The sequence below is a fragment of the Periplaneta americana genome, chromosome 3, assembly GCF_040183065.1.
Source record: "Periplaneta americana isolate PAMFEO1 chromosome 3, P.americana_PAMFEO1_priV1, whole genome shotgun sequence".
NCBI classification, from domain to species: Eukaryota; Metazoa; Arthropoda; class Insecta; order Blattodea; family Blattidae; genus Periplaneta; species Periplaneta americana.
Genome location: NC_091119.1, coordinates 197,978,318 through 198,004,870, shown reverse-complemented (window position 1 = coordinate 198,004,870; position 26,553 = coordinate 197,978,318). Strand labels below are relative to the sequence as shown.

The following is a 26,553-nucleotide window of genomic DNA, read 5'->3' as shown; positions in this document are numbered from 1 at the left end:
ACCAGCGAAGTATAGATTTCAGAACTTCAGAACACATCTCTCAAATTAAGTTTAAAACGACCTTACTTACAAATGGCTTTTAAGGAACCCGAAGGTTCATTGCCGCCCTCACATAAGCCCGCCATCGGTCCCTATCCTGTGCACTTAATCCAGTCTCTACCATCATATCCCACCTCCCTCAAATCCATTTTAATATTATCCTCCTATCTATGTCTCGGCCTCCCCAAAGGTCTTTTTCCCTCCGGTCTCCCAACTAACACTCTATATGCATTTCTGGATTTGCCCATACGTGCTACATGCCCTGCCCATCTCAAATGTCTGGATTTAATGTTCCTAATTATGTCAGGTGAACAATACAATGCGTGCAGTTCTGCGTTGTGTAACTTTCTCCATTCTCCTGTAACTTCATCCCGCTTAGCCCCAAATATTTTCCTAAGCACCTTATTCTCAAACACCCTTCACCTATGTTCCTCTCTCAGAGTGAGAGTCCAAGTTTCACAACCATACAGAACAACCGGTAATATAACTGTTTTATAAATTCTAACTTTCAGATTTTTTGACAGCAGACTGGATGATAAAAGCTTCTCAACCGAATAATAACAGGCATTTCCCATATTTATTCTGCGTTTAATTTCCTCCCGAGTGTCATTTATATTGTGACAGCGACGTGAGATTCGAACTCACGACCAGCGTCCCGCAAGAGAGAAGATCGCGCGGAGCACTTTGGGATGGCGCGCGGCGGAGAGGGGAAAGGGCCAACGCGGCGAGAGAGTGGAGAGAGAGTGCGCGCGCATCTGGTGCTGGTAGAGAGGAGAGGGCTCTGGATTTTTCTGGAGTGCCATCTCTAGAGACGCGTGGAACTTTCGAGGCTACGTCGCTGTGGTTATAAATTACGGTCGCGAAGGAACGACAGCAGTTTTCAGTTATTCAGTCAGTGAGAAAGCCAGAGCAAGGAAGCCAGTCTTGTGTACCGGAGTTCGACTCGAGTGTGCGTCCGCAACTGCGTCAGCAGCCGAAGCCTGAGTTCGAGTGCAGTGGACCGCAGTTGGAGGGACCTGAGTTCGAGTGCAGTGGACCGCAGTTGGAGGGACCCGAGTTCGAGTACAGTGAACTGTCCCTGAAGGTCTGTGGTTCGAGATACTGTGAACTCGAGTGACTGAGATAGAAGAACTGTGAACTGAGAACTGGTAGTTCTGATTTGTAAATAGTGTTTTGTAAATATTAGTTAAGATTAACAGTTCATTGTTGTGCGTAATAGTCCAAGTAAATTGTCATTGTCGTCGGTGGAGTGCTATAACGAATACTGTGTTGAGTGAAGATCCAATTGTTGACGAGAGCGTTTAAGGTGAATTGTAGAAAGGAATTATTGTTGTGACGAATAAATTACATTGTTGTTACTAATAAAATTTACAATATTTTAAAACGACCTAGTTTCATGAAACCGCTTGGAAAAAAGTAGATAGATTTATAAAAAATAAGCTAATTTGAGGCAATAAAAGCATGAAAAATATCTGAGTTTGCAACAAATCATTTTCATAGAACCAGTCGGAAGAAATTACAGTACCGCAAAATCAGAGTAATGCAAATTAATGGGGAAATAAGAAACGTCTCTGATCGAGTTTCAAGAAACTGAAATAAAAGCAAACTACGGTTGGTTTTATGAAACGTAAGCTTTTGTTCTTCAGCAAACATGAAACTCTGTCTGCGTTATAGTCACAGAACGAAACGATTTTTGTTTCTCCATTTCATCATACGAATACAAAGTTACCATTCATAAAACACGCCAGACAACGCCAACAAGCTGGTGGAAGCAACAGAAAAACTTTCATACTATTTAGATAACTGTAAGCTTGTTGGCTATATTCACAAAGATGTTACTCTTGCCATATTGGAGAATATGCGAGACGAGTAACACCGGCGGAAGCCAGGGGTAAGGAGCTGGCCTCCACATTAGTAGCTGTGATGGGGCGTGGGCTCGAATCCCGCCTGGATTGATGACCTAGAGGTGTTGTTTGCGATGGTTTATGTAGTATTGGTTATGATGGTTCATGTAGGTTTAGTTGTGGTGGTTCATGTAATGTTGGTTGTGGTGGTTTACGTAGTATAGTTTGTGGTGGTTCATGTAGTGTTGTTTGTGGTGGTTTATGTATTGTTTGTGGTGGTTCATGTAGTGTTTGTGGTGATTCATGCAGTGTTGGTTGTGGTGATTTATGTAGTGTTGGTTATGGTGGTTTATGCAGTGTTAAGGTTGGTCCACAATACGCCGGAAACGGAAACGACAACGAGAATGAGAACGGAAATATTGTTACAATAAAAAATGTATTTCCGTTCTCGTCGTTTCCGTTCCTGGTTTATTATGAACCAGTCTTTAATTGTGGCGATTTCTGTAGAGTTCATTGTGATTGTTTATGTAATGTTTGTTGTCATAGTTCATGTAGTGTTAGTTGTGGTGGTTTCAGTAGTGTTGGTTGTGGTGGTTTCAGTAGTGTTGGTTGTGGTGGTTTACGTAGTATTGTTTGCGGTGGTTCATGTAGTGTTGTTTGTGGTGGTTTATGTAGTATTGTTTGTGGTGGTTTATGTAGTGTTGTTTGTGGTGGTTCATGTAGTGTTATTTGTGGTGGTTTATGTAGTTTTGGTTATGGTGGTTTATGCAGTGTTAGTTGTGGCGGTTTCTGTAGAGTTGATTGTGATTGTTTATGTAGTGTTTGTTGTAGTAGTTTATGTAGTGTGGGTTCTGGTGGTTTATGTAGTATTGTCTGCGGTGGTTCATGCAGTGTTGTTTGTGGTGGTTTATGTAATGTTGGTCGTGGTGGTTCATGTAGTGTTTGTTCTGGTGTTTCATGTAACGCTGGTTGTGGTGACTTATGTAGTGTTGGATTTGTGGTTTATGTAGTGCTGGTTGTGGTTGGTTTTTAGTTTTGTTATTTAACGACGCTGTATCAACTACTGAGTTAATATGATGAAATTAGTGATAACGAGATGGTATTTGACGAGATGAGGCCGAGAGCTCGCCATAGATTACCTGATATTTGCCTTATCGTTAGGAAAAACCTAAAAAAAAAACAGGTAATCAGCCCAAGCGGTAATCGAACCCATGTCCAGCAGCAACTCCGGATCGGCAGGAAAGATCCTCAGCCGATCGAGCTACGCCGATGGCCTATGGAGTGTTGGTTGTGGTTGTTTGTGTAGTGTTGGTTGTGCTGGATAATAATGGTTTATTTAACCTGGCAGAGTTAAGGCCATACGGCCTGCTCTAACACAACAGGAGTAAAACTGCGATACAAAAAAAAACACTACAAATTTACAAAGTAAAGTACACTACAATTTTATACTCAAAACTAAAGCAGATAATCATAATGTAATGTAAACAACAAGTCAGTAGAAATCAGAAATAATATATAACATATAGAAAGAAAAGAAACTGCATAATAAAATGTGAAAGGCTCCCCCAAACAGACGCGATACGGAATGCATTACGATAGCGTTACGATTTTGCGATAAATGTTTTCATTGTGTTCAATGATTGTGTTCACACACACGCGATTATCGCAATATGCGTTATTACCGCAGCAAGTAGAACGCGACGATTTTGCGTTCTATTCTCCCGGAGATGTAGATCGCGAGAACGCCACGCGTTTATTTTGATGCTGGGTTGAAGTGTGTCTGTCTGTCATGGATTCATCTTCAGGGGAGGAGGAGCTTTTGCTTCTAGTCGCGCTAGCTGAGGATGAGGAACAGAATCGTCGCAGGCGCAGATAAGTCCATGGTAGTCATGAATGGTTAAGATAAACAATATAAAAAAGTATAAAGTGATGATTTAGCTTTTCTTTGCCAAGAACGTAAAATAAATAACAAGTACGCCTACCCGATTATAAACTTTATTTTTTTTTAGTTTGCTCTTTTCGTTGCAGGAGGTTGTGGATTCACGAGTTAAATGCCACAAGGGAAGTTCAACAACTAACCTTAGCACTCTGCTAACCTTGAAGAGCCTACTAGTAAAGAATTTCATAAAATAACGAATTTTAATGTGAAGTAAATTCAGTAGTAATTTATTCTAAACATACCTACGTCTAATGATTTACTTACATAAGTATATCTAGATTGTGGTAAGATATTAAAAGTAATAAAACTCCGACAAACAAATTACATAACTTTTTGTTTCCACATACTTTATTAATTTTACATTTCTGCACAATTATTTATAATATTGTACAAGCATTTTGCAATTTGCAAAAATAATTTTTTTTTTCATTTGTGCATTTTTGCGACAGTTATTTATTTTCTAGCTTAAATCCCGCGTCAGTCTATTGGTTGGGGACGTTAGAATATCGTGTATCGCGGACGCGCCAGTTTGGGCACCTCTTCGCGATAGTGCGATATTGCGTTATCGCGAAATCGTAACGCTATCGTAACGCATTCCGTATCGCGTCTGTTTGGGGAGGCCTTAAGTCAAAATAAATGAGATTATGTAGTGTTTGTTGGGTTATATGGCTTTCGCTCATGGTAAATGGCAGTCTTGTGAAATGTTACTTGTGGCGGTTCATGTAGCGTTAGTTGTGGTGGTTTGTGTAGTTTCTTGTGGCTATGCTGATTTCACTCATGGCAATTGTGATGTTTTTATGTAGTTAGTTTTGGTGGCTTATTTACTGTTGATTGTTGCTGTTTATGTAGTATTGGTTGTGATCTGGCTAGTGGTATTTGTGATGGTATGTGTGATTGTGTAGTAAATGTATTGATATCTATGTTGGTTTGCTTGTGATAGGCCTATTTACGATGATTTCGGTTCTGTTACATTGTGCAGTATTGGTTCTTTCGCTTAACATAAATGGTTATGATAATTTTGGTAGTGGTGGAGTTGGTAATGATGGTTGTAGTTTCAGGGTGGTAGTTTCGATGACGGTAAGATGTTTGTAATGATGCCGATGTTATAGCTGTAACGGTGATATAGCGACAGTATAGTGGGGACAGAACATCTAGAAGCTTGAAGACGGTTACTTTTACTGTCCGACCACCCCCTCCTCCCGCAATAGCAGGTATACGGTACCATTCAGCTGCAAAACATTTTCTGAACAGACGTTATTGTATTGTGAGAGCGCAGCTGGATCAGTGAAAATAGATAGTCAACGTTTTCAGTTTGTAGTGCAACGAACAATTCTGCTGTGTGTGGGTTCTTCTGTAGTGATGTCACTGAAGCCTCTAGTTGTTCTGTCCCCGGTATAGTAATGGTGATATGGAAACAGTACGGCGATATGACAATTGTAGTGCTGGCGATGTGGTGATTGCAGTAATGGTAGTATTGTTTCTGATCATTGCGATGGTGATACATCCTTGCGCCTAAGGTGGTACGGTGCCATTTTTGGTTCCCTCTCGTTTTTGTTTCCGGCAATGTAAACATCGTGCCAAGCAGAGGCGCTGAACGCCTCAAGGTAGCTGCTACTACAACCTCGCTAAATAAAGTAAAAGATGCAGACTTGCAGCGGATGAATAATGAGGACTTTCTACCTAAGCGGTGAAGGCGACGCTTCAGATTCCGCCTCTCATTTATCTTCACGTCGCAGCGGTGTGTTAATGCGGATCATTTTAAGGCAATTCATAATACCAACCCAACCCAATATCAACTAATTTCTAAAGCATATTCCCTAGACAGGCCTTCAAACTATCAAGACTAACACCATAACCGTTTCCTAGAAGTATTAACATGTTTGTTCTCATGACTTTTTTTATTATCCAATTTAATAAACTCTATTTCGCCCTGAGGTATATTAGGGTTATAGTTGGCATCAAAATACATATTTTATAACCAATAAACTATAGTAAAATTATAATATAAAATTGTGGTCACAGTTAGAATTCACAAGAATTATGTAGAAGAATGCACCTTAATGAAAGAATGGATCCTGTTAAAGATTAATGAGATGTGTGAGGAATAATCAATGCAAAAGATATACAAGAATGTCTAAGGCCCGATTGTATAAACCATTTAATCTTAGATCAGAGGTTAAATTGATCCTTGTTTCAGCTGAACTTGAAATTTTGTGTTGTATAAAGTCTAATGTGAGATTAATTTGTCTCAAACTAAAGTCAACTTTGACTGAAGAAATTTCTCCGATTAAGTTAGATGATCCAAGTTCAGTTATTTCGTTTCTGTTTGAAATATACGAGTGACAGATTGTGCAAATAAAATATCCATTATTATTAATTTTAATAGATATGTTAGGTACATATATATATATATATATATTTCTTTCAATTTCTTGCCTTAATATACAAACATTCTTATATTTTATAAGGCTCTATCGTGTTCAGCAGTATCAAATAACATAACCTATAATTATATTATGTTTATAACAACCTTATTATTAATGGATATGACAGGTACATTCATAAATGTTCAATTAACTGTATTACTAAAGAAAATTGTCGTTTTATAAAGCTTTATTATGTTTAGCAGTATCAAACACCATAACATGATAACAACTTGGAGAACAGTCAACCTTCTTTTTATTGTCCGCCATTATTTACACAGCACAAAAAACCAGTGTCTCCAACAGAATGTAATACGGAAAGTCGCCAAAAAGTAGTTGTAAAGTCGCTAGATTTCTCATTATCAACAAAGAAAGATTAAATTTTGTCACTATGGGATGCTAAAAAGGTCCCTAAATCCCTATTCAAGCAATATAAAAGTTAAAAGAAATTGTTGTTGAAAAAGAGTTAAAGTCACTAGATTGGCAACACTGAACAAACCTGTGTAACATGGTCCGCGCATCACGTATTTCACCTGTTTATGCGATGTTGCCAAATCTTTTTCACGTGAACTTAGATTGCATTTGAACCAAGGTAATTTGATCGCAGAAAAGTTTTATACAATAGAAGAAGTGTCTGAACTCGGTTCACTTTTCGATCTTCGATCAAAGTTGATCTTTAGTCAGGGAGTTTTATACAATTGGGCCTAACTGTTTCAGAGTAAATACACGACCTAAAAAGATAATCAGTAGTAGATTAATATAACAAAGTTTGACTTTCACTTTCAAATTAATACTTAATTCATGAACAATGGAACAGTTATGAGTAATAAATGGATATTACAAGCAATGATTTACGGTTACAAGTTACATACGTGATTCAGGAACAAGTACAATAATTAAAATAATAAGACAAGTAATGACTTATAACGAATAACGAAATTCTTTAAAGGCAATATATAATAGTAGGGGCAATACAAAAGATTTAAAAACAAATGTAAACAGTAAAGGAATAGCAGAAAAATTGACTTAAAATTACAAGTTAAACACATTCTTTTTAAAGCAATAGGTAACAACAAAGAGATACTAATAACAATACACTGACTGTAGTTACAGATTAAACACATTATTTTAAAAACAAACACGCAAAGGATCAATAGCTATTTTCAGGGATTATATACATGCACCATGTCTTTAATTCATATCTTTTTGACGTTACTTCGTATATTATTTTGTGTTTCAATCTATTTCAATTTATTATTTTTCACTGTAACAATGTTTCATAAATTCTCATGACTTTTACAAACTCTGACTTCACGGAATGCACTCGGTCGTGGGTTCAATTCCCGCTTGGACCAAATTCCAGGTTGGCCTTTTTCTAAGGTTTTCCTCAAATGCAAGGTCAATTGCACGTAATCTGACGATGAATCTTAGACAACATCTCTTCAAGTACCATCTATCAGCAATCATTTTTTTACTTCGTTATTTAACGACGCTCTGTCAACTACTAGGTTATTTAGCATAGAGGGAATTGGTGATAGCGAGATGATATTTATTTATTTATTTATTTATTTATTTATTTATTTATTTATTTATTTATTTATTTATTTATTTATTTATTTATTTATGTATTTATTTATGTATTTATTTATTCATTTATTTATTTATTTATTTATTTTGCTAATAATTGTAACATAAAATATAATATACACAGAAAAACTTTAGCTCGCCCCTGAAAGAGTAGAACTCGTGCTCAGGGACGGATTCCTGAATTGAAGTCAATAATTATACAACACAATTTGTCTTATGTCTACTATGCAATTAGAATATATAAATTTAAATTTACAATTTTTCAATTTTTATAAAATCCATACATAACTTTTTTAATTTAATACTAGAACCATTAGAATTGACAAGATTAGGATATTTAAATATAAATTTGTTATATATTCTTGGGCCTAAATTACTACTATGATTAAATACTGTAACAGTGTTGCATTTTGATTCAAACAATCTTAAAGAATTCATACCTTTTGTTTCATAACTATGAGAATACAATTCAAAATTATTTCGATTTTCATGTATGAATTTTATTAATACAATATAACAAATTTGTCTTATGTTAAATACATTAAAGTCTAAAAACAATTTCTGAGATGGAAAATCAATAGGTTTATGAAGACATATTTTAATTATTTTCTTCTGTAATAAATAAAGTGGATTAAAATTGGATTTAAATGGGCTATCCCTTCCTGTAATTTCATACATAATTACCGATTGAAATAAAGTTAAGTATATTATGCGTAATAAACTTATTGACAAGTAATTCCTCAATAAAACAAAGTAATGTATTATTTTACGTAATTTATTATTTAATATGGGACCAAGGATTCGCCATAGATTACCTGACATTCACCTTACGTTTGAGAAAACCTCAGAAAAAAACCCAAGCAGATAATCACTCATATTAATATCAGAAGACAGTGGCGTAGTGATTGGGACAAAGGATCAGGGTGGACAGTAACAGAAAACCCAAAATTATATTAGATGCAAGACCAGGTGGTAATATGAGAGTTGGAAGACCTAAGCTGCGATAGTCAGATGTTCTTGCTAAAGCAGCGATAAAATGAAGACAAAGGCACTGAAAAGAATGATTGGTAAGCTGTTCTAAAGGATGTCAAGATTAAACTTAAAGGATAAAAGATTACATAGATTAACTTGTTCCATGGTTAATTATACAGTATATTTACTAGAATTTTTAGTTTCTAAATCTGATCTTCTGTCTCAAGAAGCAATTCAACGTTTAACAACCTTAAATTAGATGCATTCTTACTCACGTGAGGTTCTGTTATATAGTGAGATGGTATGGGTGTTTGCCATGGAAGGCATTTTGAATCAGTGCTTATTTCTTACGATAATTTGTCACAAATGGAAAGACAATTTTTTTTTTCAAATTCAAGAATATAATGTTTATTCATTCACTTACAGTAATTCAAAGACGAAACCGTTTTTGGCCTAATCTACTAAAGTTTAAATTTATTATATTATTATTATTATTATTATTATTATTATTATTATTATTTCTCATATTCTTCTACAACGCTTCCTCTCTGTCCTACAATCACAGAAGTACAGTTTCACAATTCGGGTCAATACTCCTACAATTGTCTCGCCTCCCCCCCCCCCCGATTTTATTCCCAGTCATCGTAAATCTTACTTCTCCTCTAATCTCTGGATCAGTTTTCATTTTTTTTGTTACAATCCCGTCTTCTGCACTACTTCCAACTTTTTCTGTATTTCAACTTTTTTTTTAATTTAAACCAATAAATTACTGATATACGTCCTTCCAGAAATAATATCAGAATCAAAGAGAAACACAATATATGAGGCGTTTAGTTGCAAAATCAGATACATCAATAAAACATAACTTCTCAGTATGAAGGAAAAACGTTTACAAGGAACCAAGGATTTGCAACGAATACTATGCTTTCAACTTACAAATACATGTGATGTAGCTGGCTTTGGAGCGTAAACAATGCTATAGAAATTGTAGAATCATATGAAGATATGAAATATAACATTAACTCATTTTCGAAAAAAAAAAAAAAAAAAAAAAAAAAAAGTGATGTATCTGATTTTGCAACTACACGCCTCATATACTCGGATATTTGACAATCAAGAATCCTGTAGGGGGGGACTTAGGATTCATAACAAGATCCTAACTGTATTACTTGTGAAGTAGCAAAGAGTATTGTGAAAGCAGACTGTTGAAGTGGAGGTTCTAAAATATTACATACAGAGTGTCCCATTTATCTTGACCACCAAATATAACTTCGTACCTAAGCACCAAATGAAAAATTGTTTCATAAAAAAGGAGTACAACTGAAAGGGGAAATAATACTGATGGGGACGCAACCTTGTAACGTTATTTATTAATGAGATACGAGTACTAACATCGTTCTTTAAATGGAATTATGTATTATTTATTCAACATTTCAATGATGTTCAAGATCTTTTCAAAACTACATCATAGTGGATCATTCTAATAAATTGAACGTTATTTGATGCCTTGACCGCATGGTTCCTGTGCATAGTACGTACGAAGTGGTATTTCTTTTATACACATCTTTCAAATTATAGTTCAAGAGGATGATATACAGGAAGAAAACTGGTAATGTAACATAAGACTGAACGTTCTGAAATGCGTAAAACGTATGAGAAAGAATGTGCCATCTCATCATCTTCAATAAACTGCTTTTTACAAAGTAAAAGGTTCAGGTTTACATGGGAAAAACTCATACACTCAACACTTTAATCAATTAAGGTGTTTTTATGTTTTAATTTTATGAAAAACTCATACGCTCAACATCTTAAAAATTAAGGTGTTTTTAAATTTAACTTCTATGAAAAAGCTTACATGTTCAACATCTAAAAAAATTCATATAGTTTCAGGTTTTAATTTCTATGAAAAATATCATACGCTCAACACCTTAAGAAATTAAGATGTTTCTACGTTGCAACTTCTATGAAAAGATCATACGCTCAACACCTTAAAAATTAAGGTGTTACCATATTTTAACTTCCATGAAAAAAATCATACGCTAAACACCTTAATTTTGTTTTTGCGTTTTAACTTCTATGAAAATGATCATATGCTCAATACCTAAAAAACTAAGGTGTTTCTACGTTTTAACTTCTATGAAAAGCTTATACCCTCAACACCTTAAAAATGAAGATGTTTTCACGTTTTAACTGCTATGAAAAAGATCATCACCCTAAAAAATTAAGGTATTTCTACATTTTAATGTGTATGAAAAAAATCACCTTAAAAGTTAAGATGTTTCTGCGTTTTAACTTCTATGAAAAGTTCATACTCTCAACATCTTAAAAATTAAGGTGTTTTTAAGTTTTAACGTCCATGAAAAAGATCAGCACCTTAACAAATTAAGGTGTTTCTACGTTTTAACTTCTATGAAAATTTCATACGCGCTACACCTTAAAAATTAAGGTGTTTTTTTTACGTTTTAACTTCTATGAAAAAGCTCATACGCTCAACATCTTAAAAATTATAGTGTTTTTACGTTATAACTTCTATGAAAAAGATCATGTGCTCAACATCTTAAAAAATTAAGTATTCCTATGTTTTAACTTCTATGAAAAAGCTCATAAAATCAACACCTTCAAGGTGCTTTAGTTTTAACTACAATGAAAGACACTGGCTTCGTTCAACTTGAAACCCGATACGGATAAGTCCGTTTCGCTTGAATGGCTTTGATGCAATGTGAAACACTCGTAGCTCCATCTCGGAGGTGTGAGTAGCGCAGTAGTTATTCAGAATTGCAAATCGAACCTATTTCTCTCATGGATAGTTTATAAAATTACACGTTCTCATTTCAGAGTTCTTGAAAACATTTATTTATAACCGTGAAATCAATGAATCTGCATGCCGTGGGATGAGGAGGCATTCTTTATGAATAAAAGATAGGCTAGCTCCTAGCAGAAGGAAGGCTAACCGCCCACGCACTCCGCTCCCAGAGACATGGGAAGCAACACAGATCTCTGCAACTTCTATTATTCGGGCAGAGTAGGGGCTCCGCCAACTTATTCAAATTACATCGGCAGGCATTTGCACACCTTCGGGCGAGAGCTGCAAGGGCGGCTTAGTCGCAATCATGAATTCATTACACTGTGTCACAATGATACGCAAATCACCACTTTAAAACCACTACTGTGCTCTACAAGCTCTCTCAAAGCAATTCAAAACTAAAATTACAGCAGCTGCTGAAATGCACTGACATAATAATTTATTATTTATAATAATAATAATAATAATAATAATAATAATAATAATAATAATAATAATAATAGTAATAATAATAATAATAGTCTCCTCTCCTCTATTATTATTATTATTATTATTATCATCATCATCATCATCATCATAATCACCAACATCCTGTGACTCCTCCTCAAGCAATGTTACGTTACATATTCCGACGAAAGATATTAGAGCTCACAAACTTTTATTAGAAATTCAAAATGTTTTGCAGTGCTGATATCCACTCCTTCATAGTTTCACTTGGATATTGTTCAGTTTATTTCGTTTTCTTTCCTTTTAGTTTTTATAGCCATTGTACGGCCAATGACTCTAGTCAAGTGCCACTGCATTGAATAAAAAAAAAAGTTTTTTACCAACCTCCAGATGCATTAAAAATGCCAACATGCATGACTGCGAATTAGATCCATTCAGTGTATAGACTTAATTCGTTGATGGCAAAGACATCTTGTTTCTATTTATTCTTGTAAACAATTTGTCTTTAATTTTCATTGCAATGTTTATAGTATTCTTATGGCATAATATATCACTGATAAGTAATGAATTTTTCATTTACGATGCTTTGATTTTCATTTGTATCAACATAATACTAATTTACTTATATAAAAATTACGTTATCTAATCATCGTAAACATTGCATTCAATTTATATCATTCCATTGGATTGGTGCATAAGTTCGCAGCGGTTTTGTTTCGCGTGTTGGTACTCCGGTTGGTATGGGTTTATTAATCAATTGTCATTTTTATTTGTAGTTCAATTGACGACTGTTCTTGCAAAACTTGCTAACTGAAAAAAAAATAAATTTTACAGGAAAGACAAAACACTATAGTAAGCAAGTTTTGCTGTATCTATCACTTATATCAGAAAGCAAGTTTTGAAAAAACGATCACACTTTGACACACTACAATGAAGAGAAATAACCCAATTTTACTAAGACGCTTTGAACATCATGTAGAGGCCTGTCTTATGTTAACGAATCCATCAAAATATCAATTTTGCAGTTAGCAAGTTTTGCAAAAACCGCCCTCAATTGTGCTTGAGTTTACATATTGAAGTTTCTATTTTTGCACACAATGAGTGGACCCGTGGACGCTAGAAAATGGAGTGTCAAGTGGAGAAAGTGGAACATTTCCGACATATTCTTCTTTTTTGAGTTTAACAGAGGCGACCAGAAACATTTGCGCCGTGTATGGGGACAAGAGACTACTGAAGTGCTTTGTATGGAGTGTGTCATTGTATGGGACTGAAACATGGACATTACGACGAAGTGAAGAGAAACGAATAGAAGCATTTGAAATGTGGATATGGAGAAGAATGGAACGCGTGAAGTGGACAGACAGAAATAAAGTTGTGCTGGAAAGAGTGGGTGAAGAAAGAATAATGCTGAAACTGATCAGGAAGAGGAAAAGGAACTGGTTGGGTCACTGGCTGAGAAGAAACTGCCTACTAAAGGATGCACTAGAAGGAATGACGAACGGGAGAAGAGTTCGGAGCAGAAGAAGATATCAGATGATAGACGACATTAAGATATATGGGTCATATGAGGAGACAAAGAGGAAGGCAGAAAATAGGAAAGATTGGAGAAAGCTGGGTTTGCAGTGAAAAATCTGTCCTTGGGCAGAACACTAAATGAATATGGTCCTCTAGTTTGCGTGTTAGCTTATTCTAAGAGGATGGTTGGATGTATATATATTTTTTTTTCAGCTTCATTTCTTTTTCCCTATTAATGCATAAATCTAATATCAAAACAGCTGTCATCTGCGGCACAATTCATTTCTTCGTGAACTTTCAGTTTTTTTTCCCTGATAACAAAAGCCTATATAAATTGTGTTAAGTCTGTCTGTCTATCTGTCTGTCTCTCTCTCTTAAAGGCTTTTTAATATCTATTTCATTATCTTTATTATTATTATTATTATTATTATTATTATTATTATTATTATTATTATTATATTTGATTAGTATTACTAATTTTATCTGTATTCGTCGCTACTATTTTAACATTATTATCTAATTATTATTGATGTCTATGTAAAATTAATGTACGCTAAGTCCTAAGTTTTGCTCTCCTGGACTGTACAATACATTTCGGATAACTTTAGTCTACTATTTAAAGGAAAATTATGAATAGATTTGAAAATTATTGTCCAACCGCTGTTGACTAGTAAGAATGAATGAATGAATGAACGACTAAATGAACGAATGATTAAATGAATGAATGACTAAATGAATGAATGAATGAACGACTAAATGAACGAATGAATGAATAAATAAATAAAAAAATGAATGAATGAATGAATAAATAAATAAATAAATGACTAAATAAATGAATAAATAACTAAATGAATGAATAAGTAACTAAATGACTAAATAAATGAATGAATAACTAAATGAATGAATAAATAACTAAATGAATAAATAAATCAATCACTCAATAAATAAATCAATCACTCAATAAATAAATCAATGAATAAATAATTAAATAAATAAACAAACAAAGAAATAAATAACTAAATGAATAAATAACTAAATGAATAAATAACTAAATAAATGAATGAATGAATGAATGAATGAATGAATGAATGAATGAATGAATGAATAACAATCTGTATACGATTGTGACTTGGTCAAGTCCATTTACCATTGACAGAGGGATGTTCAGGTTTGATAGTTTAGCTGAAACATGCTCTGCTCTGCTGTTCATGAACCATCAACAGTCATCCATGAACTTTATGTGCGTCTTCAGTGTGGTTTATATATTTATTCATTCCGAGTGTTAAGCAGTTAAAGTGTCACTAGATCGTGTCCTCGTCAGTAAAATTACGATCTTACATAAGTATGAAAGAGCTTTTATAAGTATGAAAATATGATACAATACACATATTCTTGACATTATTGTGTACCATTTTTATAAAATTGTTAGGCTTATCCATATTTTACTCCATACTTTGAAAATGTTCAACCCTTATGTATGTACATATTTAACCATTTTTATTACATATAAATCCTAGCCCTGGGGCCTAAAGAATCTACCAAAATGGAGAGCTTTAAGGGTTCTGAGACATTCAAAAGATTGGGAACTCCTGTTCTAGGAAATGCAACCACTTCCAAATTACAAATCTCCGGGGAATCCGCCTGCCAAGTGGAGAGGGCTTGATATTCCTTCAACCCACGCAAAGTGGTAACAGCTTGTTCTAAATAAATGTAACGACGTGTACTTTTCCAACGAGCTGTACGTCTCAGCCAGTTTACATCCAACTCAACAAGGCGACCAACACCATGTAAGGTTCCGCTTACGCAGCAACATGAAATAATAACTGCTTACCTAAGTCGGGCCAGGGTTCGTATCTCGCCCGAGGCATGTATCTACACGCGTGTAACTCCTGTATCGCTACGAAGACGATCCGTATAAGGACAAGATAAAGATTACAGGAAGTTTTAATACGAGCCTCACGTCAGCGAGTAGAGTCCAAACCGGTCAGTCGGTTTATCAGTAAAGTTGAGCTTCGTACTAGAGGGGTCTCTGAATTCAATGTCTTGACATCTTGACGCTGAAAACCCGACCGAGTCTTTTCATATCGCCTCCCACACACCGGAGTGCGAACGGGTTTATCCCGGCCCCTCGCCTGCTGTCCGGCAGTCCATACCAGAGACCTGCAAGAGAGCGATGCTTAACCATATCTGAGATCGGTTTTACCGAATGCGCTTCGTGTGTAATCGCTCGAGCTCGGGTTTGGCCTGCGCTCGCTCGAGCTCGCCCGGGGGATCGCTCCCCTGTCAGAACGAGCGCTCGCTTCAACCACTGTACGCGAAACAGTATGCTGCAGTACTACGTAGTGCAGCATTAGTAAAAATCGAATGAATTCATTTGATTATCAAAACCATTCGAAATAATAGAAATATTCACAATATCACTCGATTATTCATTGATTTTGCTTACCACCACAACAAGCCGTATGAAGTTACACAAAATATGTACTCGCATAACAGAATGTGTTCCATTTTAAGATAATGATAAGAGCTTCCAGTTCAGAATCATATGACGCAAAAATAGAATGATAAGCTTCGAATGTTCTGTGTGGTTGTTGCGTACTGACTCTTCTAACAGCTCCAGTATCTGACCCTGATCTTCATTAAATTAAACACCTGACCTACATGGCGATAAGAAAAAAGAGCGCATGAGTAATCAACATACTGCAATGTTATTGAACAATTCATTCATGCATTCGAATGATTTAATCCTACAATGGAATAATCATAGAAATCATTCGATTGTTTTCAACAATTATATATTTTAGTGGAAATTTAATTAATTACACATTTTTCTTTGTTTAGATTGAAAGAGCCTGAAATGATTTTCTGTATAAATATATTTCATTCCTACTCAGTTTAACATTTAACTTCAAAAACAAACTGAGACACAAATTTAATCGTAATAATATTGTAAATGCAAATGAAATGTTTGGTTATATTACTATAAAATGTATATAAAACCGAGAAATTACATTTAATACGTGATAACTAAAAATGTCTATCGAAGTATGAAATGCAAATAATAAACTAGTAGCGATATATTTTGTTTCATCTCGAACGTAATATGAACTTTACTCATATTAACTTGGGAATATTTTTATTTTTTATTTTAGTAGGTTATTTTACGACGCTTTATCAACAGCTTAGTTTACTTAGCGTCTGAATGAAATGAAGGTGATAATGCCGGTGAAATGAGTCCGGGGTCCAGCACCGAAAGTTACCCAGCATTTGCTCGTACTGGGTTGAGGGAAAACGCCGAAAAAACGTTAACCAGGTAACTTGCCCCGACCGGGATTCGAACCCGGGCCACATGGTTTCGCGCTGACCGTTACTCCATAGGTGTGGACAATCCTATGTACTTTAAGGCATTCTTATCCCTTACTTCTCCGAATTTAGTCCAAGCAGAGCTAGTAACTGCTTTCCCTTTTTTTCCACTACTCTGACTGCTGATTTAACTTTATTTTCGGCATATACTTTTGACATCGTGTCTTGTAATCTTTTACCATCAACAGAGACGGTGTCCGAGCCTCTGCTTGAGATCGACGTCGATACTATTGAATCATCTTCAACATTCGTTTTGATGAAACGTACTGATTAGACGAGCCTACAATTCACCTACTGCTTACTGCTACAGGAAGAGCACTCATGAACACCGAGCGCTCGTCCTCAGACCCGAGCGCTCGGTGTGTTGCCTTACTTCGTGATTTATCGGAAATATTCGTAGATGGTCGTTATTCATTCCGTCAGTGCCTTCCTGGACTGATAACGATATCCCGCGCTCGCTCTCTTGCAGGTCTCTGGTCCATACCATTCGAGAAAAAGCAAGAAATAAAACAAGAAAATATTAGAAAGCTTCCCCCTTAGGTTTTCTCAAATAAAGCGCAGTCAAAGGACTTTGCTTTTCTCCACTAGGTGTAGGGGGTAGCTTGGGAACTGACCGACACATAAAAATGCAATCCCCTTCTTTGTTCTCCGTGAATTCTATAGGGAGTATGATAATTATAGAGATAACGTTCGCAATTTAATGAACGGTTTTCAACGTGGCAGAAGTTAAATCTCACAATCACATGAGGCAGAAAGCAATACTTCAAGAATTTGTTAGTAATCATTAGGGACCGTATTTTCATGTAATATCAAGGTGTGAAATATGTACATATTTATGTAAGAAAAATATGTTGAATATGTACCAAAATATGTAAAATCATGAAAATATTTAATATCAATATCTGGCAAGTATAAGATAGGTAAGACTCTTCAGTTGTGATTTCATAGAGCACCCGACTTTTTTACCGCACACATATCTATTTTTCCATCTCTAGTGAAAAGCTTCGTCCATCGCAATCTACGATTTTATTTTTGTCGTTAGGGTTGAAGATACAGGGACCATACTGTAAGTACTAAAACTAGAGAACTGAGTGAAATGAATAACACAGTACTGCAAGCACTGTTTCGCTTTACTGGATTAGGAGAAAATGAGAGGAGATGTGGGACACATGTATTTTAGCTGCTCCCTGTAAGAAAACAAAGTACTGTACCTACTAAAACCTCAAACTATAGACATTTACAAACTGTTGTTTGTAAAGTGACATTCCTGTCTCATTCAGGATTAATCCAGCCGAGACCAATAAGTTCTAATTGCTCGAAAAAATCCCATTTCCGTATAGGTTTACTAAATTTAAAGTAAAGATGTCAAGCAATAACCTGAAAAGCTATTTATTTTAATCTTTCAACATCTTTCCAGTTTGTTCCTTCACTTCAGCTTCTTTTCAAAAGTCGGCTACTTTATTGCGGCTCATGCCAGACTTCATATGGGTTTTCCCTGGAAGGATTAGGAAGAGGGTGGGTAAGGTTGCAAATTGCATGGGAACGGCTTGTTAACACGTGTGAGAACAATTATAGTTCGAGACAAATCATGTCGTCCTCGTCCCACTCCACCTCACGAAGGCAACGCTACTTCGAGTGATTTTTGCAATACAAGGTACTTGTATGAGAAAGGTTGGCTTTTTTGTTCACTCATATTTACGGTGGGCGGTATGGGGTGAGTGCCTCTATTACTTCCTGGAACTAAGGTCGTTATGTTTCGTCCCGAAATATATCTTTTCTTGGGTAGGTAAAAAGGCTTTTTAATTGTAAACTTCCCCAGAAGATTTTTTTTCTTTAAGAGAAATAAAAATGAATAAAACCCTTAAATATGTAGATTTATGTAATACCAAGCCGTAATATACCAGTATAATGTGCCGTAAATATGTAAAAATATGTAGTATTAAATCTTAATATATTAATGGTAATTACAAGATTCGCAAAGATTTGTTATTTATATACGGTTAGGTTCAAAGGAATATACATAACACAGAACTGCACGCATTGTATTCTTCACCTGACATAATTAGGAACATTAAACCCAGACGCTTGAGATGGGTAAAGCATGTAGCTCGTATGAGCGAATCCAGAAATGCATATAGAGTGTTAGTTTGGAGCCCGAAGGGAAAAAAGTCCTTTGGGGAGGTCGAGACGCAGATGGGAGGACAATATTAAAATGGATTTGAGGGAGTTTGGATATGATGATAGGGACTGATGGCGGGGTTATGTGAAGGCGGCAATGAACCGCTGGGTTCTTTAAAAGCCATTAGAAGTACGTATATAACTGTACAATTCAGAAAAACGACAAGTTTGTTTTATACAGATGCAAAATAAATTATTTTATTTATGTACGTCTTTTAAATAATAACGTAAAAATAATATAGGCCTAATCGCATTACACTTGAAACGCATAATACAGTATCACCTCGTGAAACATTACTTTATACAGCCTATGCTTAGCAACTCCCATAACTCCAGCTGCGTTTTTATCTACTCTTCAAACGTCAGTTTTGGTTCCCTTGTCTGCAGTGCAATTTTCATATCGTGGAAGCCAGAAACAAACTTGAACTGTGAATAAAGGCGACAGGTCAGCGTTTTGTTGCCGACAGTTTATTGCCGTGGAATGGATTCACGATACCCTCTGAGTTGGATTGATGACCCCAGTTCTTACTACCACAGTTGAATTCTTTGTCTGTGCTTTACGACCCCACATATATTGTGTTCATGCACATAAAATCGGTGCATGCCTCCTATTGAAAAACCGGCTATCAGACTGCTGACTGGAGCGCCCACTTTTATGTAATTGCATTGCAAGTTCGTGAATTAGAGTGAACAATACTATTGTATATCATTTAAAGTTAAACAGTTCTGCATTTATTATAGGCCCTACACGTTAATTACAAATTTTCTAAGCTACACTGTTCCCTCAAGGAATGACGTCTCAATAGGGCCTTCTCAGAGCACTTCCTCCTCTTTCTCTTTTTCAATGTAAGAGTGGAACAAGATGCAGGAGACGTTCGTGTATCTCCGGATGACGTCATTGACCGCGACGTTTGAATAGACATCTGCAACCGCTACGATGTAACAGTCAGTCATTGTGTCCATCTCCGAGGAAAGAATGTTCTTATTACCGCAAATGTATGAAGAAATAAAAGCTTTCATAGGGAAAGCGAAATTGTGGGAGACGCAAGTTTCAGTGGGTAACTGTTACCACTTTATTAATCTAAAATTGTTACCTGATTTGAATCAAGACCAGTGTAACAAATATAATGAAATACTGAAGGACTTGAGAAAAGAATTTCAGATCAGATTTAAGATTTGAATAGTTCTAATTTAAAATAATTGCTTGTGAATTTCTAAGGTGTTTAGGTTATTTTTAATTATTGAAAACATTACGAAATATATTATTTAGCTATTATTGTAATTAATATATTAATATTAGCGTAACGTAAGAATACTTACTTTAACAACCAACAAGTTTTTATTGTAATTTTATTATTATTATTTAATTGAATTTTATTTTATGAAATATAGTATAAACTTAAAAAAAAAGCGATACCAAAAACCTTTATTAGAAATGAAATATTGTTATTGTTTGGTCAACTGTTCGAAGGCAGGTCTGAACCTCACAAGTGATACCAACAAGGCACCACTTATGAGTCAACTAGGCCAGGAGATAATGGAGTTAGGTGGCCAGTTCCTGGTGCTTAAATAATTACGTAACATGTATGGTTCTTCATGCTTCAGATGTCTTCTTTTTACTCATAGATAGTATATAATTAGAAAATAAATGTATTATTATTGTTATTATTATTATTATTATTATTATTATTATTATTACTGCAAACTACTTAAGAAATTCCTTCCGAAAACAACCGTCTATAGTGACAGTACAACTCAAAAGTGCAGCTTTGTGGCATTTCTCCCGCGACAGTTACAACTTAGCTCGCTCATGCTTGTAACATTAATCAGCGATCGGCTATCTTCGGGTATTGCGCTTATCTCTTCAGCTGACTACGTTATCTAGACTTGCTCTTTGTAACAACTTTTATGCGTTGGCCTTGAAACGCCTGCATTATATGAACAATATTACAGTAGAACCTCTATTATCCGTGGTAATGAAGGGGGTGAGCTGAACGGTTAATCGAAAAATCGTATAATCCGTATCATAAAATATTTTCGTAAATTTAGTGAATAATATTTACACTTTCGTAATTCTCTTCGTGATGTTGCGTTTAACACGCTAGATAGTGGATCAGAAGTTCACTGATTTAAGCGTTCCTTACGAGATTACACAAGCTGGCGCATAGCGCTTGAAAAACGAGTCTGAAGTGGTTCCCTCGTAATGCCAATTCCGCCGCTCGGAGCGCTGTTCTGCCCTATATATTCATAGCAGAACACTTAAATGACATTGACATTTGGGACATTTAAAGGACTCGCCATTGCTTATTAAATGCTTCGTACAATATTTTATGGACAATAGACGTAATTTCCAAACTTCTACTCCTCAATTACATTACAATAAAAGGCTGTCATTCTTGATATTAAAACATATTACATATAAACTGAGGGACTGTCTACTCTGTACTTCAGTTCATACACCAAACATTTCCGGAAATAAATTAACTTGACATCTTACATATACGCACTATAGCCTACCCTTTTCACCTAATATTATTAATATTGTTATTAAATAAGATATTGCAACTAATTAAGATACTGCATTATCTTTAATTTCCTTGAATTCATAATTAAGCATTTGCAAGAAGCCCTAACTTTTCCCTCTCTTTAAAAAAAAATACGAACGTCACAATAACTGAGAAGTATAATTATTGTGCGATTTTTTCTTGCAGTGGTGAAAACATTTCTATAGGCCTACTGATTAATCTATTGAGTATAGTAATAGTAAACGCTGTAGTATTTTAGTGCGTGTAAATATATTTTGAATTAGCATTTATTAAATTAGGAAGTTAGCCTGTAATTTGTGATCGAAATGGTTTACTGCTGTGTGCCATTGTGCAAATCGAACCAGAATAAAGAATGTGATTTTTCGTTTCATTGTTTTCCACAAGATGAAGGACTAAGAAAGAAGTGGTGTGTAGCCATTTCTCGCGAAGGGGACAAACCAAGGACTCTTTGGACGCCAAACAAGAAATCGCGTGTTTGCAGAAGACATTTCAAAGAAGCTGATTTTAGCATTAGCACAACATTAAAACGTTTGCTTTCTAATGTGGTACCATCCGTCTTTGATGATTTTCCAAAACATAAACAAAATGTTTCAAACATAAGTAGACGCGACAAAAGAAGGATAACAGAAGTGGTGAATAACATCCATCCTGCTAAGAAAAATAAACCCAATGTTGAACATAGTACATCAGCTTTCAATGAAGCAAATGTTTCAATTGAAGAAATCTATGAAGCACATAAAAAAACTATAGCCACACAGTGCTCAACTGAAGGTAAAAAAATTCCCAAAGCCATTACATTACAACGTAAAAAAATTACTAGGACAATTCGGAAACAAAATCAGCTTATTGGAAAACTAAGACAGACAATATGTAATTTAAAAAGCAAGCTATAAAGATAGATGAACAAACTTCAAATAACACTGTAATATGCTTGGCATATTTATAATATTCGTACTCAATCAGTAATGCACAATTAATCGAACTATTTTCATGATACACAATGAGCGTAATCCGAATCTCACCGGTGAGCAATCCGATGGCATCACGGTGTTCCGAATTCCACCGATGACGTCATTGATGCTCCACCGGTGTCGCACCGGTGCCATCAACTTGCAGAAGTGGTGGCAGTCTCCATCAGCCGCCATCAGTGAATCTGATTGGTTCTTGTATAGGGCGGGAATTAGCAGACAAATGACATCGTGCACTGTTGTGTCATGGCGGTGTGCTCTGCTTTAGTTCTGCTGTATTGTTTGTAATGAGCACAACGTAAAAACAATATGTTAATGGCTTATGAGGGAACATGTCAACGGACCAGTTATTACTACTGGTTCAAGAAATAAATTATTTATGCTATCTTTTCTTTGAACGAGATGGGAGTACGAAAATTTCGCAAAATTTTGCTAGCGTAGCACAGAAAACAACTTGTACAGTCGCCATGACAGCATCGATCCTTCCAGCAGTTTTGTTCCTTATTTCGCTGCAACGTGACGACATTGATGCCACCGGACCGGTGAGATTCGGAATACGCTGAATGCTTTGTAATGGTACTATTCATCATTTCTTAGAGCAGCGAGGCGAACCTAGCGGCAGAAATTGTCATGACTCACAGAGACCTACTCTCGATCGTGCTATGCACCAGCTTGTGTAATCTCGTAAGCAACGGATTCAAGTCTGATTGTCAACAACGGGTTTTTAAGGGCCAAGGAAACGCCTTGCAATGGCTGTCTGTGGAAAGATAGGAATAGTGAAGGTCTGTGTTGTAGATTTACATACTGTATACACTCCAATCTCATATTCTGATGCGAGATAAGCCACGGCTACTCTTTTCCCAAACCACTCAATTATTTACACTTTTTTTAGATTCTTAGCACAATGAGATTTCTTTTGACACCCGTAGAAAACATTTCATATAGAAGTTATACAGTACGACAATTCGAACCGTAGACTATACTGTGTAAGGAAATAAACTTATAATAACATTCTCTAGAAAAAAAAATAACGTACTAATACAATGTACAGTACTTCATATATTTCTGCAGCAAAAAAAAAAAAAAAAGCCAGAGAAAAACAGACGGTTAATCCACCAATCTGTTAATGGGGTGACGGATAATCGGGGTTCTATTGTACTTCTATTCACTGATTTCACTGTGATTTCAGTCAAAGTTCATTCCGTACTCAGCACAAAACAATCAACGATAGACTAACAAGCAAACATTCTCATGGAGGCAGATAAAAAAGTTAATTTTTTTTCTTCCACCATGTTAATAATGTCAAAAGAAGTGCCTATACAAATTTTGGCCACTCGACCGCAATTACAAGGCCGTCTAGAAAGTGATTTTCCCTGGGACAGTTTACAGAAAAAAACACAATTTCATGGAAAGATTCACTGAAACAGATACAGCAATTGTTGCGCTATTTATCAACATATCCCACACTGGAATTCAGACATTTGTCATATCATGGGATCAATTTTTGTATCTTTGTGCCTGGGATCGGAACCATCATTTGACAGTCGTCTGCACCTCTCTGTCGATTCCATGATATGACAAATGTCTCAGTTCTGGTAGGGAATATCTTGAAAAATAGCTCAACTATTGCTGTGTATGTTCCAAAAACTTTTTCCAATGAAATTGTGTTTTCTTTCTGTTAGCGGCCTCTGGCGAACTTATTTTTACGGCCCTCGTAATTGCGATCGAGTGGTAAAAATTTGTATAAGCACTTCTTTTGACATTATTAACATGGTGGAAGAAAAAAAATTAACTTTTTTATCTGCCCCCATCACAATGTTTGCTTGTAAGCCGAGCACACAAAAACCTTTTCCTTAAAGAATTGCTATGCATAGAAATTTCGCTAGCCCGCGCTACGAGCGTGCTAAACTAGCCACGGCTATCGACTGATTACTTCTACAGGATTCATATCATATCATATCGCTAATACTGGTTTATGAATACGAAAAACATTAGTTCGCTGATCATCCACCGGAAGCCCGCGATTAGAATGTCTATGAATATGACCCATAGAGTTCAACAGTCTTCTTTCCAGTAGAAATAAGTCCAAGATTCGGCACGGTAGATCGTTAACCGTTCGATAACGATGTCCAAAAAAAAAAAAATAATAAAATAATAATAATAATAATAATAATAATAATAATAATAATAATAATAATAATAATAATATATAAAGTGTACATTAGAATCGTTCATAACATTTTGAATGTATTTGCAATTGGGTATACTTGCGGTGAACGTTATATACAGGGTTTTCATATCAAAACACCTCAGCCAAAATAACTAATTATTTAAATTTAATTCAATTTAACCAAAAAACACATCAATTTAGATATTGAGAGGAAGTCTAAAACCAGGCTTACTTGCATTTTAGATTTTACTTCCCACTGAGCCACCCCTACTTTGAAATTTCAAATGGCACCTCTATATTTTTATGCTTAAATATGAAAGAGCATTCAAATGTTTATACATCTCATTTATTTGTTTTCGCATCTTTTGTTTCCTGTCGTCGCCTGGCAACCTGGATTGTTGTTATTGTTGATTAGAGCTGAAGAGAATAAAGCTACAAAAACTTATTGAGCATTTCATGTAATAGTTGTGTTTGTGTATGAAATTATTTTAAAATGGTGCATACCCTTCAATAGAAAACGTAAATCATCCCCATTGATTAAACTTAGGAAATTACACAAAATATGCTGTGTTTTGTTTCTACAATCAACTGATAACAAAAATGCAGGTTGACAGGCGACGATAGAAAACAAAAAGTGCGAAAACAAATGAATGACTTGTATAAACAATTGAATGCTCTCTCATATTTAAGTATAAAAATATAGGAGTGTCATTTGAAATTTCAAAGTGGGGGTGGCAGTAGGTGTCAGGGGGTGGGGGGTGAAATCTAAAATGCAATTAAGCCTGGTTTCAGACTTCCCCCTCAATACATAAATTGACGTGTTTTTTGTTTAAATTGAATTCAATTTAAATAATTAGTTAGTTAGACTGGGAGGGATCATTTTTCCTTTTATATACACTTACCTGAAGTGGGTTGACAGATCCCAGCATTGGTATGCACTCAATTATTCAATTCAATTGTGAAATTATTCAAGTATGCTTTACAGGGAGCTATACCAGATTTGTATAATATTCGTTTTATGGTTGTATGAACTTTCTTATAATCTGCAGGTCCCATGATTCCCGGCGAATTGATTTTATAGAGCTTTGTTGAAATGCTTCCCTTGTGGTTTCAGTTACAACTGGTCCTCGAGGACAGAACGTCTTTCCCACACTGCTTGTTCCTATAAACCGTTCATAACAGAGTTTAATATCACGTCTGGAAGGTGTACTCCGTCTTCTGTACACTCTCTTGAAGTTCCGTCGAACTTGCGTAGTGCTTTTTGTCCCTTTAAACTACTCAACACAACTAAACTTGCCAACTCGCCACTTAATAATTCACTTCAACTAAGGTTCAGCTTTAATGGCGAAAGCCAACTCATAAACATTTCTATATTTTGTATAATTATAATTTACCAAACAGAATAAAACCAGTTCAGTGGCAACAAAGCTATTAATGTTTAAGGTGAGATCACAGGCCATATATAACCAATATAATTTAAGCATCTTCAGGTCAAAAACCTAAAGAAAATTGGTTGGATTAGAAAGAGAGACGACTGTTCAGTAATATTTATATGAAACAACGAATGAAAGTCAGGATAGGAGAAGAAATGTCAGAAGGAAGTGAAAATGAGAGAGGAGTATGTCAAGATGTCCTTTATCATCTACACCAGGCCTGCACAAGGTTTGCGCTCTCCGAGCCGGCTCACAGCTCATGAGCGGAATGCAGATATTAGCTGCGCTCTGTATAAGGGTGGACTGCAAGAAGGGGTGACCTCATA

At 35.5% G+C, this 26,553-nt stretch overlaps 1 protein-coding gene across 4 annotated transcripts in view; it reads right to left on the bottom strand.

Annotated features, from left to right (window-relative positions):
- Khc-73 (Kinesin heavy chain 73) overlaps positions 1-26,553 on the bottom strand; it is a 734,708-nt gene that overhangs the window by 228,206 nt on the left and 479,949 nt on the right. The window lies entirely within an intron of this gene.